General features: G+C 47.4%; 1 protein-coding gene across 1 annotated transcript in view; it reads right to left on the bottom strand.

Annotated features, from left to right (window-relative positions):
• The window catches only part of LOC139264757 (protein lifeguard 1-like), a 71,519-nt gene extending 56,635 nt beyond the window's left edge, over positions 1–14,884 (bottom strand). Inside the window, exon 1 of the mRNA XM_070881816.1 lies at positions 14,738–14,884. The gene's annotated coding sequence lies outside the window, so the exon portion shown is untranslated. The remainder of the gene's footprint in view (positions 1–14,737) is intronic.
• Between the last annotated feature and the right edge of the window lie 157 nt (positions 14,885–15,041).

Raw genomic sequence — 15,041 nt, 5'->3', positions numbered from 1 at the left:
GTGTGAGATCGGGAGGAGCATCACATTTTTAAACAGCTAGCCCAACCAGCACCGACTGACCTAGGAGGTTAAGAAGTAAAAAGAATCAAAAGCGTGATGTCACAGGAAAGCAGGGAAGTGATTAGTTGGTCAGTTTCTCTCTCTTTTCTTGGGCATTGGTTTAAATAAAGAGCTGGGATTAAACTAAACGCTCCAAACTTGAATTAATTAATTAAATACATTAGAGATGGCATGGGAGCCGATGCGTTACTACTGCTGCATGTGGGAGCTGATGGACACCATCTGCAGCAAGTGTTGGCGACTCGAGGAACTTCGGCTCCGTGTTGATGAGCTGGTGTCCGAGCTTCAAACACTGCGACACATCAGGGAGGGGGAAGAGTTACCTGCACACTTTATTCCAGGAGGCAGTCACACGCCTTCGGTTAAATAATTCAAATTTAGTGCATAGTCAGGGACAGGAGGGTGTGACTATGAGTGAGGAAGGTATGGGGACTCAGGATGGAGTGATGGAGGAGCCTCAGCACTTGCTGTTGTCTAACAGGTTCGAGGCTCTTACTCCGTGTGTGGACGGGAGCAGGGATTGCAGGGAGAATGAGCAAACTGACCAAAGCACCGTAGTCCAGGGGGCCATTCAAGTGGGGAGAGTAAAAAGAAATGTTGTAGTAGTAGGATACAGTATTAGGGGGATAGATAAGGTTCTCTGCAGCAGAGAGCACAAGTCCCGAAGGCTGTGTTGCCTGCCTGGTGCCAGGGTTAACAACATCTCCTATGACTGGAAAGGAACTTGGAGTGGGAGGGGACGATGCAGTTGTCGTGGTCACGTAGGTACCAACGACATAGATCGAACAAAGAAAGAGGTTCTGCTGAGCGTGTACGAACAGTTAGGGACTAAATTAAAAAGCAGAACCACAAAGGTTATAATCTCCGGATTACTACCTGAGCCATGAGCAAATTGCCATTAGGGTAAATAAGATCAGAGAGATGAACGCATGGCTCGAAGACTGGTTTGGGAGAAATGGGTTTCAATTCCTGGCGCACTGGCACCAGTACTGGGGTAAGAGGGACCTGTTCCGCAGGGACAGGCTTCACTTGTACAGTGCTGGGACTAGTGTCCTGGCGAATCGAATAACTAGGGCTGTAAAGAGGACGTTAAACACAATAGCGAGGGGAGCAGGGGGAGGGGTTCAAGTGAGCGGAAATTTAAAAAGTCACGGTGAAAGGAGAAGGCAATTGAGCAGGGTAGCGATGGGGGAAAATGATAACCAGAGTGTGACAGGAAAGGACAGAATGTATAAAAGTAAGAGTATCAGAAAGTGGGGTCAAAAGGGAAAAATGGTAAAAAGGCAAAATTAAAAGTTCTATCTGAATACACGCAGCATTCATAACAAGATAGATGAGTTGACGGCACAAATATAGAAATGGGTATGATCTGATTACAGAGACGTGGTTGCAAGGTGACTATGGCTGGGAACTGAACATTCAGGGGTATTTGACAATTCGGAAGGATAGGTAGAAATGAAAAGGAGGTGGGGTAGCTCTGTTAATAAAAGGATGAGATCAGTGCATTGGTGAGAAATAATATTGGCTCAGAAGATCAAGACGTAGAATCAGTTTGGGTAGAGATAAGAAATAATAAAGGGAAGTAGTCACTGGTAGCCCTCCCAACAGGCTACACTGTTGGACAGAGTATAAATCAAGAAATAATGGAGAAAAGTGGAGAAAAGAAAGGTACGGTGATAATCATGGGCGATTTTAATCTTCATATTGATTGGACAAATCAAATCGGAAAAGGTAACCTTGAGGAAGAGTTCATAGAGTGTATCCGGGATGGTTTCCTTGAACAGTACGTTGCGGAACCAACCGGGAACAGGCTATCTTGGATCTGGTACTGTGTAATGAGACAGGGTTAATAAATGATCTCACAGTAAAGGATCCTCTCGGAAAGAGCGATCACAGCATGGTTGAATTTCAAATTCAGTTGGAGGGTGAGAAAGTTGGGTCTCAAACCAGTATCCTGATCTTACATAAAAGGCGATTACAAAAGGAATGAAGGCAGAGTTGGCTAAAGTGGACTGGGAAAATAAATTAAAGTGTGAGACTGTTGATAAGCAGTGGCAGACATTTAAGGAGATATTTCAAATCTCTCAACAAAAATATATTCCAGTGAAGAGGAACGACTAAGGGAGAACCATCCATGGCTAACTAAGGAAGTAAAGGATGGTATCAAGTTGAAAACAATGGCATACAATGTTGCCAAGATTAGTGGGAGGCCAGAGGATTGGGAAACTTTTAAAACCAGCAAAGGACGACTAAAAAAAAAAAGAGAAGATGGATTGAGAGTAAACTAGCAAGAAGTAGAAAAACAGATAGAAAAACCTTCTACAGGTATATAAAAAAGGAAGAGGGTAGCTAAAGTAAACATTAGAGGATGAGACAGGGGAATTAATAATGGGGAACCGGGAAATGGCAAAAACTTTGAACAAATATTTTGTATCATTCTTCACGGTAGAAGACACTAAAAACATCCCTAAAATAGATAATCAAGGGGCTATGGGGGTTGGGGGGTGGGGGTTAGGAAAGATAGACTTAAAACAAATCACTGTCACTAAAGAAAAAGTACATGGCAAAATAATGGAACTATAGGTGGACAGGTCCCCTGGACCCGATGGCCTGCATCCTAGAATCTTAAAAGAAGTGGCTGCAGAGATAGTGTATGCTTTAGTTGCAATCTACCAAAATTCCCTCGAGTCTGGAGAGGTCCCAGTGGATTGGAAAATCGCAAATGTAATGCCCCTATTCAAAAAAAGGAGGCAGACAGAAAGTAGGAGAAAATGCTGGAGTCCATTATTAAGGAAGCAATAGCAGGACATTTGGAAAAGCATAATGCAGTCAAGCAGATTCAGCATGGTTTTATCAAAGGGAAATAATGTTTGACAAATTTGCTGGAATTCTTTGAAGATGTAACAAGCAGGGTGGATCAGAGGGAATCCAGTGGATGTGGTGTATTTGGATTTCCAGAAGACATGCAATAAGGTGCCACACAAAAGAGCTCATGGGGTTAGAAACATAGATAGAAACATAGAAAATAGGTGCAGGAGTAGGCCATTCGGCCCTTCTAGCCTGCACCGCCATTTAATGAGATCATGGCTGAACATGCAACGTCAGTACCCCATTCCTGCTTTCTCGCCATACCCCTTGATCCCCCTAGTCGTAAGGACTTCATCTAACTCCTTCTTGAATATATTTAGTGAATTGGCCTCAACAACTTTCTGTGGTAGAGAATTCCACAGGTTCACCACTCTCTGGGTGAAGAAGTTTCTCCTCATCTCGGCCCTAAATGGCTTACCCCTTATCCTTAGACTGTGACCCCTGGTTCTGGACTTCCCCAACATTGGGAACATTCTTCCTGCATCTAACCTCTCTGAACCCGTCAGAATTTTAAACGTTTCTATGAGGTTCCCTCTCATTCTTCTGAACTCCAGTGAATACAAGCCCAGTTGATTCAGTCTTTCTTGATAGGTCAGTCCCGCCATCCCAGGAATCAGTCTGGTGAACCTTCGCTGCACTCCCTCAATAGCAAGAATGTCCTTCCTCAAGTTAGGAGACCAAAACTGTACACAATACTCCAGGTGTGGCCTCACCAAGGCCCTGTACAACTGTAGCAACACCTCCCTGCCCCTGTACTCAAATCCCCTCGCTATGAAGGCCAACATGCCATTTGCTTTCTTAACCGCCTGCTGAACCTGCATGCCAATCTTCAATGACTGATGTACCATGACACCCAGGTCTTGTTGCACCTCTCCTTTTCCTAATCTGTCACCATTCAGATAATAGTCTGTCTCTCTGTTTTTACCACCAAAGTGGATAACCTCACATTTATCCACATTATACTTCATCATGCCATGCATTTGCCCACTCACCTAACCTATCCAAGTCACTCTGCAGCCTCATAGCATCCTCCTCGCAGCTCACACTGCCACCCAACTTAGTGTCATAGGGTTGGGGGTAATATATTAGCATGGATAGAGGATTGGCTAACTAACAGAAAACAATGAGTTGGAATAAATGGGTCATTTTCTGGTTGGCGAATGGTAACAAGTGGAAGCAACAGGGATCGGTGCTGGGACCCCAACTATTTACAATCTATATTAATGACTTGGATGAAGGGACCGAGTTAATGTAACCAAGTCTGCTGATACAAAGATGGGTGGGAAAGCAAGTTGTGAGGAGGAGACAAAGAATCTGCAAAGGGATATAGACTGGCTAAGTGAGTGGGCAAACGTTTGGCAGATGGAGTATAATGTGGGAAAATGTGAGGTTATCCACTTTAGCAAGAAAAATAAAAAAGCAAATTATTTAGATGGAGAGAGATTACAAAATGCTGCATACAGAGGGACCTGGGGGTCCTTGTGCATGAAACAAAGTTAGTATGCAGGTACAGCAAGTAATCAGGAAATCAAATGGAATGTTGGCCTTTATTGCAAGGGGGATAGAATATAAAAGCAGGGAAGTCCTGCTAGAATGTACAGGGTATTGGTGAGGCCAGACCTGGAGTACTGCATACAGTTTTGGTCTCCTTATTTAAAGGAAGGGTATACCGGTAGAGCGTCCAAAATCTGGAAACCGAGACCGATCCACATATTTTGGAACGTCTTTCAGACGTCCCGAATCCAGAAATGTGTGGGTGTGTGTGTGGGGGTGGTGTGTGGGGGGGGTGGTGTGTGGGGGGGGTGGTGTGTGGGGGGGGGGGGTGTGTGGGGGGGGGGGTGTGTGGGGGGGGGGTGTGTGGGGGGGGGGGTGTGGGGGGGGGGGTGTGTGGGGGGGGGGGTGTGTGGGGGGGGGGGTGTGTGGGGGGGGGGGTGTGTGGGGGGGGGGGGTGTGTGGGGGGGGGGGTGTGTGGGGGGGGGGGTGTGTGGGGGGGGGGTGTGTGGGTGGGTGTGTGTGGGTGGGGGGTGTGTGGGTGGGGGGGTGTGTGGGTGGGGGGGTGTGTGGGGGGGTGTGTGGGTGGGTGTGTGGGTGGGTGTGTGGGTGGGTGTGTGGGTGGGTGTGTGGGTGGGTGTGTGGGTGGGTGTGTGGGTGGGTGTGTGGGTGGGTGTGTGGGTGGGTGTGTGGGTGGGTGTGTGGGTGGGTGTGTGGGTGGGTGTGTGGGTGGGTGTGTGGGTGGGTGTGTGGGTGGGTGTGTGGGTGGGTGTGTGGGTGGGTGTGTGGGTGGGTGTGTGGGTGGGTGTGTGGGTGGGTGTGTGGGTGGGTGTGTGGGTGGGTGTGTGGGTGGGTGTGTGGGTGGGTGTGTGGGTGGGTGTGTGGGTGGGTGTGTGGGTGGGTGTGTGGGTGGGTGTGTGGGTGGGTGTGTGGGTGGGTGTGTGGGTGGGTGTGTGGGTGGGTGTGTGTGTGTGTGTGTGGGTGGGTGGGTGGGTGGGTGGGGGTGTGTGGGGGGGTGTGGGGGGGTGTGGGGGGGGTGTGGGGGGGTGTGGGTGGGGGTGGGTGGGGGTGGGGGTGGGTGGGGGGGAAAGAGACTTCAGATCTGTACTCAACACAATACAGAAGCTATTGGGAAGAATAATCCACCCTTGAAATCTCAAAGCTTTTCCATGGCTTCTCAGGGAAGCAGTTCTCCAGGTTTGCAGAGAAGAACAAGCCAGAATGCTGCTGCTTTCTTGTGACTCATCACAAGGGACCAGGGCTATCTAAGCGATCCCACGCCCTGCCGCCAGACCACTTGGTGAATGTTCAAGAGATGAACCACCAGGCTGAAGGGCAACACAAGGAGCTGGTGACAACCACTGAAGGACTTCCTCCCTTTGAAGAATATTAGCATTGGACCAAGATCTGCTTATGCTTAAAGCCACCACAACAGCAACAATGAACTGTTTTACGGCAGCGGGGGGAGGCTCGGCTGTTCCGACCTGCGTTGAAGACTTGTAAAAAAGGCAAGTTAAAGTTTTTATTTTTAAATTATTTTTCAGCGATTTAGCAGTTAACGGTTTTGTGAATTTTTATTTTTTTGGAATTTTTGCGGGGTGGGGGTTTCCCCCTCCCTAAGCACAACGATTGCAGAGTTCTGCCGCAGAGTGACCTGGGGTCCTTTGTGCATGAAACACAAAAAGTTAGTATGCAGGTACAGCAAGTGATCAGGAAGGCAAATGGAATGTTGGCCTTTATTGCAAGGGGGATAGAGTATAAAAGCAGAGAAGTCCTGCTACAACTGTACAGGGTATTAGTGAGGCCACATCTAGAGTACTGCATACAGTTTTTGTATTTAAGGAAGGATATACTTGCATTGGAGGTTGTTCAGAGAAGGTTCACTAAGTTAATTCCAGAGATGAGGGGGTTGACTTATGAGGATAGGTCGGGTAGGTTGGGCCTCTAAACATTGGAGTTCAGAAGAATGAGAGCTGAGTCCATGATCAGATCAGCCATGATCTTATGAAATGGCAGAGCAGGCTCATCAGTACTCCTGCTCCTATTTCTCATGTTCTTATGAAGAGTGAACGGGACTTGATGCGAGTTAGGATAGACACGTGATTGGAAGCTTGTCTCTGTATCAAATACGACACAAAAAGGTTTCATACAGTCTGGTTCAGCCGCAGACAGTTGCCAGGGAGGGGGATGGAGTTGGCAGCTAGAGAACAGAATTTGTGGCGGAGACTGAAGACAATGCTTTCAGTATTCCCAATATTTAGAAACATAGAAATTTACAGTGCAGAAGGAGGCCATTTTGGCCCATCGTGTCTGCGCCAGCCGACAAAGAGCCGCACGGCCCTTTGTCAGCAGCCCTAAAGGTTACATACAAACCCATGAACAATGACGGAAAGGCAAAGAGCACCCAGCCCAACCAGTCCGCCTCACACCACTGCAACACCCCTTATACTGAAAACATCTACACTCCACCCCAACCGGAGCCATGTGATCTCCTGGGAGAGGCAAACAACCAGATAAAAACCCCAGGCCAATTTTGGAGAAAAAAATCTGGGAAAATTCCTCTCCGACCCATCCAGGCGATCGAAACTAGCCCAGGAGATCACCCTGGCAGTTTTCTATTCCCTGCAGTACTTCCCATTATATCTGCGCCGTCCAACAAAAAGGTCATCTAGTCTAATCTCAATTACCAGCTCGAGGTCCGTAACCCTGCAGGTTATGGCACTTTAAGTGCCCACAGTTGGAAGAAATATATGCTCATCGGACAAGCAACGTGACGAATCAGAGGCCGTAATGGTGTCGAGGGGTTGTGAGACGTTAGAGCCGAGTGTCATCAGTGTACATGTAGATCTTGACATGTTTTTGAAAGAAGTCGCCAAGAAGCAGCATGGAGTTGGGAATCAGGTGGAGGGTCATCGATAGATTCTTGGTGGACATTATTGGCAAGGTGCAGGACCAGGAAGCGAAGCCATTGCAGGTGATTCTCTAGCTACGGCTGGAAGATGAATTTGGAGATCTCAGCTGAGCTGCAGACTTCATCAGTAAATGCTAGCCTATTTAAACATGCGCATGTGCCAATGAATGGAAAGCTTATCAAATCAATCAGTAACCATGTGCTATTTCAAAACACATTAGAAACATAGAAAATAGGCGCAGGAGTAGGCCATTCGGCCCTTCTAGCCTGCACCGCCATTCAATGAGTTCATGGCTGAACATGCAACTTCAGTACCCCATTCCTGCTTTCTCGCCATACCCCTTGATCCCCCTAGAAGTAAGGACTACATCCAACTCCTTTTTGAATATATTTAGTGAATTGGCCTCAACAACTTTCTGTGGTAGAGAATTCCACAGGTTCACCACTCTCTGGGTGAAGAAGTTTCTCCTCATCTCAGTCCTAAATGGCTTACCCGTTATCCTTAGACTGTGACCCCTGGTTCTGGACTTCCCCAACATTGGGAACATTCTTCCTGCATCTAACCTGTCTAAACCCGTCAGAATTTTAAACCTTTCTATGAGATCCCCTCTCATTCTTCTGAACTCCAGTGAATACAAGCCCAGTTGATCCAGTCTTTCTTGATATGCCAGTCCCGCCATCCCAGGAATCAGTCTGGTGAACCTTCGCTGCACTCCCTCAATAGCAAGAATGTCCTTCCTCAAGTTAGGAGACCAAAACTGTACACAATACTCCAGGTGTGGCCTCACCAAGGCCCTGTACAACTGTAGTAACACCTCCCTGCCCCTGTACTCAAATCCCCTCGCTATGAAGGCCAACATGCCATTTGCTTTCTTAACCGCCTGCTGTACCTGCATGCCAACCTTCAGTGACTGATGTACCATGACACCCAGGTCTCGTTGCACCTCCCCTTTTCCTAATCGGTCACCATTCAGATAATAGTCTGTTTCTCTGTTTTTACCACCAAAGTGGATAACCTCACATTTATCCACATTATACTTCATCTGCCATGCATTTGCCCACTCACCTAACCTATCCAAGTCACTCTGCAGCCTCATAGCATCCTCCTCGCAGCTCACCCAACTTAGTGTCATCCGCAAATTTGGAGATACTACATTTAATCCCCTCGTCTAAATCATTAATGTACAATGTAAACAGCTGGGGCTCCAGCACAGAACCTTGCGGTACCCCATTAGTCACTGCCTGCCATTCTGAAAAGTACCCATTTACTCCTACTCTTTGCTTCCTGTCTGCCAACCAGTTCTCAATCCACGTCAGCACACTACCCCCAATCCCATGTGCTTTAACTTTGCACATTAATCTCTTGTGTGGGACCTTGTCGAAAGCCTTCTGAAAGTCCAAATACACATCAACTGGTTCTCCCTTGTCCACTCTACTGGAAACATCCTCAAAAAATTCCAGAAGATTTGTCAAGCATGATTTCCCTTTCACAAATCCATGCTGACTTGGACCTATCATGTCACCTCTTTCCAAATGCGCTGCTATGACATTCTTAATAATTGATTCCATCATTTTACCCACTACCGATGTCAGGCTAACCGGTCTATGATTCCGTGTTTTCTCTCTCCCTCCTTTTTTAAAAAGTGGGTTACATTGGCTACCCTCCACTCCATAGGAACTGATCCAGAGTCTACACATCAGCACAGCTGCCTGTTTAACCAAGCACTCAGATTCTAAATCTAGCAGCTCCAAAGAAATTATTTCAGAGGCTGTTAGCGGGAATGTCAGAAGAAGTGAGGATTCATTCACATATGTAGCTGGCCATGGTTGGTTCAAAAGGGAGTACTATGGACCAGGAGCAGCAATTGGAGACACAGGTGGCAAAATCAGCACCCTTGATTTTCCCCCAATGCGCTGGACAAGAGGTGGGGTACTGCTAGAAACTTCTAATATCTATTCATTTCTATTACCCACCACAGATTACCTCATTAAGGCAATGAATCAGTCCCAATCTGCATTGGTGTTAGTAAATGCATTACACTTCCATATACAGATAACTGTATAACGAGGGCAAAAACCTACTTATTGGTGAGGACCTATTGGTCCTCACTAATCTACCAGTCGCAGATGCATCTATCCACGAAGCATTGGTAGCAGCAACCACCGCACATTGAGGAGACAAAGTCCCCTCATCACACGGAGGACACCATCCATCGTGCTAAATGGGAGAAATTCAGAACAGATCCAGCAGCTCAAAACTGGGCATCCATGAGGCTTTGTGGGCCATCAGCAGAATTGTATTCAACCACAATCTGTAACCTCATGGCCTAGCATATCCCTCACTCTACCATTACCATCAAGCTAGGAGACCAACACTGGTACAATGAAGAGTGTCGAAGAGTATTCCAGGAGCAGCACCAGGCATATCTAAAAATGAGGTGCCAACCTGGGGAAGCTGCAACACAGGACTACATGCATGCTTAAAATCGGAAGCAGCATGCTATAGACAAGACGAAGCGATCCCACAACCAACGGGTCAGAATAAAGCTCTGTAATCATGAATGGTGGTGGACCATTCAATAACTAAGAGGGGGAAGCTCCTGAATATCCCCATCCTCAATGATGGCGAAGCCCAGCACACAAGTGCAAAAGACAAGGCTGAAGCATCTTCAACCAGAAGTGGATGATTCATAATCGGCCTCCTCCTGAGGTTCACACCATCACAAAAAAGCCAGTCTTCAGCCAATTCGACCACTCCACGTGATATCAAGAAAAGGCTGAGCCCACTGAATACAGCAAAGGCTATGGGCCCCGACAACATCCCAGCTGTTGTGAAGACTTGTGCTCCAGAACTAGCCGCAGCTGTCACAGTACAGCTACAACACTGGCATCTACCCGACAATGTGGAAAACTTCCCAGGTATGTCCTGTCCGCAAAAACCAGGGCAAATCCAATCCGGCCAATTACCGCAACATCAGTCTACTCTCAATCATCAAAGTGATGGAAGGTGTCGTCAACAGTGCTATCAAGTGGCACTTATTCACCGATGTCTAGTTTGACTTCCACCATGGGTACTCGGCTCCAGACCACATTACAGCCTTGGTCCAAACATGGACAAAAGAGCTGAATTCCTGAGGCGAGGAGAGTGACTGACCTCAACATCAAGGCAGCATTTGACTGAGTGTGGCATCAAGGAGCCCTCGTAAAACTGGTCAAATGGGAATCAGGGGGTAAACGCCACTGACTGGAGTCATACCTAGCACAAAGGAAGATGGTTGTGGTGGTTGGAGGTCAATCACACCTCCAGGACATCACTGTAGGAGTTCCTCAGGGCACTGTCCTAGGCTCAACCACCTTGAGCTGCTTCATCAATGACCTTCTCTCCAGCGTAAGATCAGAAGTGGTGATGTTCACTGATGACTGCAAGGTGTTCAGTGCCATTTGCAACTCCTCAGATAATGGAGCAATCTATGCAGCAAGACCTGGACGACATTCAGGCTTGGGCTGATAAGTGGCAAGTAACATTCACGTTACACAAGTGCCAGGCAATGGCCATCTTCAACAAGTGAGAGTCTAACCACTGCCCCACGACATTAAACAGCATTACATCGCCGTATCCCCCACTATCAACATCCTGGGGAGTCACCATTGACCAGAAACTTAACTGGACCAGCCACATAAATACTGTGGCAACAACAGCAGGTCAGAGGCTGGGTATTCTGCGGCAAGTACCTTCACCTCCTGACTCCCCAAAGCCTTTCCACCACCTGCATGGCACAAGTCAGGAGTGTGATGGAATACTCTCCACTTGCCTGGATGAGTGCAGCTCCAACAACACTCGAAGCTCGACATCATCCAGGACAAAGCAGCCCACTTTGATTGGCACCTCATCCACCACCTTAAACATTCACTCCCTCCATCACCGGCATACTGTGGCTGCAGTGTGTACCATCTACAAGATACACTGCAGCAACTTATTCAAGACTACAACATTTGTATGGCTGAACCTACAAAATGGGCTAAATTCTTCTAACCCAGTATACTTGGCAGATCAGGAGATCTTTTTGTTGAACCTTAAGAAATGCAGACCAGTGAAGTAACTGTCCCACAGATTGATAATGAGAACCAACCGAGTTCACAGAAGTTACATTGAACTGGAACATAAACCTTTTTGGTCATCTGGATAGTTTGGAACATGCACGCAGTATACTGATAGCCAATTTTCTAAGTATAATTACAGTACAAAGTCTCTCGTCCACAGTCAAGAGAATGGCAACCTGGTTCGTGGCCAAGAGAATCAGAGGGTTAAGTCTTACAATCGCTGACCACGGTCTAGTGCGAATGTCTTTTGTTTCTTTTAGTTACTCAGGGGTGACTTTTTGGACTTTTAAAATGGATCTGCACCCTTTTAAAATGGAGACGTACATGAGCTGCGTTTCAAAATGGAGTTTGGACTTTAAAAAAGGACTGATTTTTGGTTTCTGTGAAGTATATAGCAGGAGCTGTCTGTCTTTTGGGTTGCTGTGGGACCAGTCTCAATGCTGATGTTATGAAACTTTGAGATTTGTGGAGCCAGTATGTCTGGATGGACAATGAGGTTTGCAGGCCAAATGTAACACCTCTGGACTCTTTCAATGAAGGAGCAGCCAAGAACTCAACAAACAGTTGGCACTTCGAAAACTGCTCATCTACAGAAATGGCCTACCATTGTTTTCATCAAGATGACCAATCCAGGACAGAGACGTCACCAGGAAGACCAACTAGCATCTCTGTGATCATGGCAACCAGGAATAGCCCAGCCAGTTAGTGTATTATACAGGATATAAATATGCTGAACTTTGGGGGATTTAGTGCTTACTTTTTCCTCTATCAGCTGGAGCAGGGTTCCCAGCGTGGCTACGCGTCAGCCAACTCTCCAGGAACGCCCGAAGTGAGTGCCTCACTGTACCGCCTGAACGTAACTCTGTTTGGCGCGGTTTTGTCTTTCGAGTCGAACGGACCCGGGGTCGCGTGAATCAACAAGGAGGGCTGGTAATTATATCCAGCATAAACCTCTGGAAATCCCCAAGACCACTAGCATGTTTGGCTGCTGAGGAACTTCAAGTTTCCAAGACGCAGGCTAACGCGCACGTGTGTGCGCGCGTGCGTGGGGACGCTTCCAAGTGTGGGTTCTGACCAAACCGGGAGAGGGGTTTAGTTAGATGGGTTTCTATTATCTAGGCTTAGATTCTGGGAAGGGAGTTGCTTCAGAGTAGTTGTCGTCATTTTGAGTGTGTAATAAAAGGAACCGATCTTTGACCAACCTGAACCGTTTTGTTTTGTCTGAGACAATTATAATCCATCCATCCTTGGGTCTGAACTTGGGGGTTGTGGGGCTTGTGGATCGCGGTATAATTCGGAAGACCAACCGAGTGGTATCTGCTCACAGCTGGGTTACACAGTAATCCCGCTGGGGATGCTGCGCATCGGGCATAGGAGAAGACCTATCTGACCTTGGTGTCTCTCTGTGTGCTAGGCAGGAACTATTGGCAAACGCTCCTCCCGTCCAAAGGGAAACAACCGAACCGGGGAGTTTTTAAAGCACAGGTTGATTCAAGGGAGAGTCAGAGACACGGGGCACACAAAACACCCTACAGGAGATAGCCAATTTTAACCGTTATAACGGGATAGGTTAGTGCGCGATACTAATTAAGAAATGATTGTGCATTAAATGCACAATCATAAATGGCTTGTATTTCTTTTCATTATTTGAAGATAACCCTTGGATTGAGGCAGTTGAAGAAACATCCTGTGTCTGCATTATGTTGCCTCACAAGTTCAAACTCTTTTGAAAGTGTAGAGTGAAGTCAGAAATAAGTCTTGACTCTGTTAAGTGAAAAGACTACAAAATTTTACAGGATTAAAACCTGCTCTTATAAAAAGATAAGTCTTACACTCACCAAGGCTTCTTCGGCAGCACCTCCCAAACCCATGACCTCTCCCACCGAAAAGAACAAGGGCAGCTGGCGCCTGGGAACACCATTCCTTCATCATCGCTGGGTCAAAATCCTGGAACTCCCTCCCTAACAGCACTATGGGAGAACCTTCACCACAAGGACTGCAGCAATTCAAGGTGGCAGCTGACCACCAACTGGTCAAGGGCGATTAGGAATGGGCAATAAATACTGGCCATGCCAGCGACAGCTACATCCCAGGAACAAATAATAAAAACTGCACACAATCGTATTTAAGAAACAATGTGACAGGTGCTTGGACAATTTAAAAGTTACTACATTGGTAAACCAATGTCACCTGCCATACACAAGCATTTATAATATTCAACTCATCAATTAACGCAAAAAACTCCTGCAAAGCTTTTTTTTTAAAATCTGGTCCCAGGCCTCGATCAACATTGTTCCGAGTGTACTCAGACATTGCACCCTTCCCTGGATGATTTCTTCCATGAAATGACTGACCCCTGATCATAAATACATATATAAACCCCTCCCGAGCAGGGTCAGGACTGGGACCGTGAAAAAAAACAAGGTACGAGACCATACAGCAAGCAATGGAGCGTAACCTAATCTCAACAGTGACCTGAATCTTAAATGGAAGTCGCAGAGAAAGGATTTGTCAGCAAATCCACTGAATGTGTGAATATGTTTGCAGATTGACAATGAGAAATTACAGAGACACGGTGTCATTCTACAAAGGGCCAAACATAATGCATACAAGTTTAATATACCAGAATATACGTGCTAATAAATGTTAAAAACCCGGCTGCCAGGAGCAGCACTGGACCAGCAAGGGTCCATTGATTGCCCCAAACATCAGCGCCTGATGGAAGCACAGCACCAAAATACAGGCTGCAGAAATCTTGGCACACGTCCCCTGCCCCGCACACACCATGGCGTCTGCAGAGGAGCCTCCAATTACAGCAATGAAAGGAAACGCTGCGGTGTCAAGATCGGTGCCAATCCGAGCCTCCAGCCCACCATCTTGTCCATCTTCCCAACCCCCCGCAAACAGGCACCGAACAGCAGCCCCGGATCTTTCTCGAAACCCGCCGGCTTCCCTCCTCCCACCCCCTGACCAACCACATCATTATCAGCAGCGTCTCCTCATCCTCTCAACGCCTCTGACGCACCAAGTTCTCGGGGGGGGGGGGGAAACATTTTAAAAAATACCCGAAATACAAAAGTAATTATATGATCTTTGTATCTTTATTTAATGCGAGTGTCGGTGGGACTTCAGGGTTTGATTTTCTGATTTTTTTCCCCATCGCCTTCATTTTATTTACTGACAATATATTTCCATCGCCTCGAATAACGAAAGTAAGGCGATTTAAAACAACATAAAATGACGAGAAAAGGTGAAATGAGGCTTTAAACCCCGGAGACCGCGCTTATTCGGCCGCTGCCGACTCACCTCAGGATTTGAACGGTGCGGCTGTGTTTTTCAACCTCCGGTGGTGCTTTTTTTTTGTTTTCTTCTGCCAGCAATTTAACACCGGCTTCCTCAGGCGAACCTCCTCCGCTCTCAACGTCACCGGCAGGGCAGCGCAGTCAGCCCGGTCCGGCCCGCGCACTGCGCACCCTGTCACGTGGGGACATCGTCAGTGAGCGGCGGGTCCGCGGCTCACCGCAAGGGGGAGAAGGAGGGGGGGGGGAGGAGAGAGAGAGGGAGGGGGGAGGAGAGAGAGAGAGAGGGGGGGGGGGGGGGAGAGAGAGGG

Source organism: Pristiophorus japonicus, chromosome 5, assembly GCF_044704955.1.
Source record: "Pristiophorus japonicus isolate sPriJap1 chromosome 5, sPriJap1.hap1, whole genome shotgun sequence".
Taxonomy (NCBI): Eukaryota; Metazoa; Chordata; class Chondrichthyes; family Pristiophoridae; genus Pristiophorus; species Pristiophorus japonicus.
The sequence above is the reverse complement of the archived record's forward strand: the minus strand, read 5'-3'. Positions and strand labels throughout refer to the sequence as shown.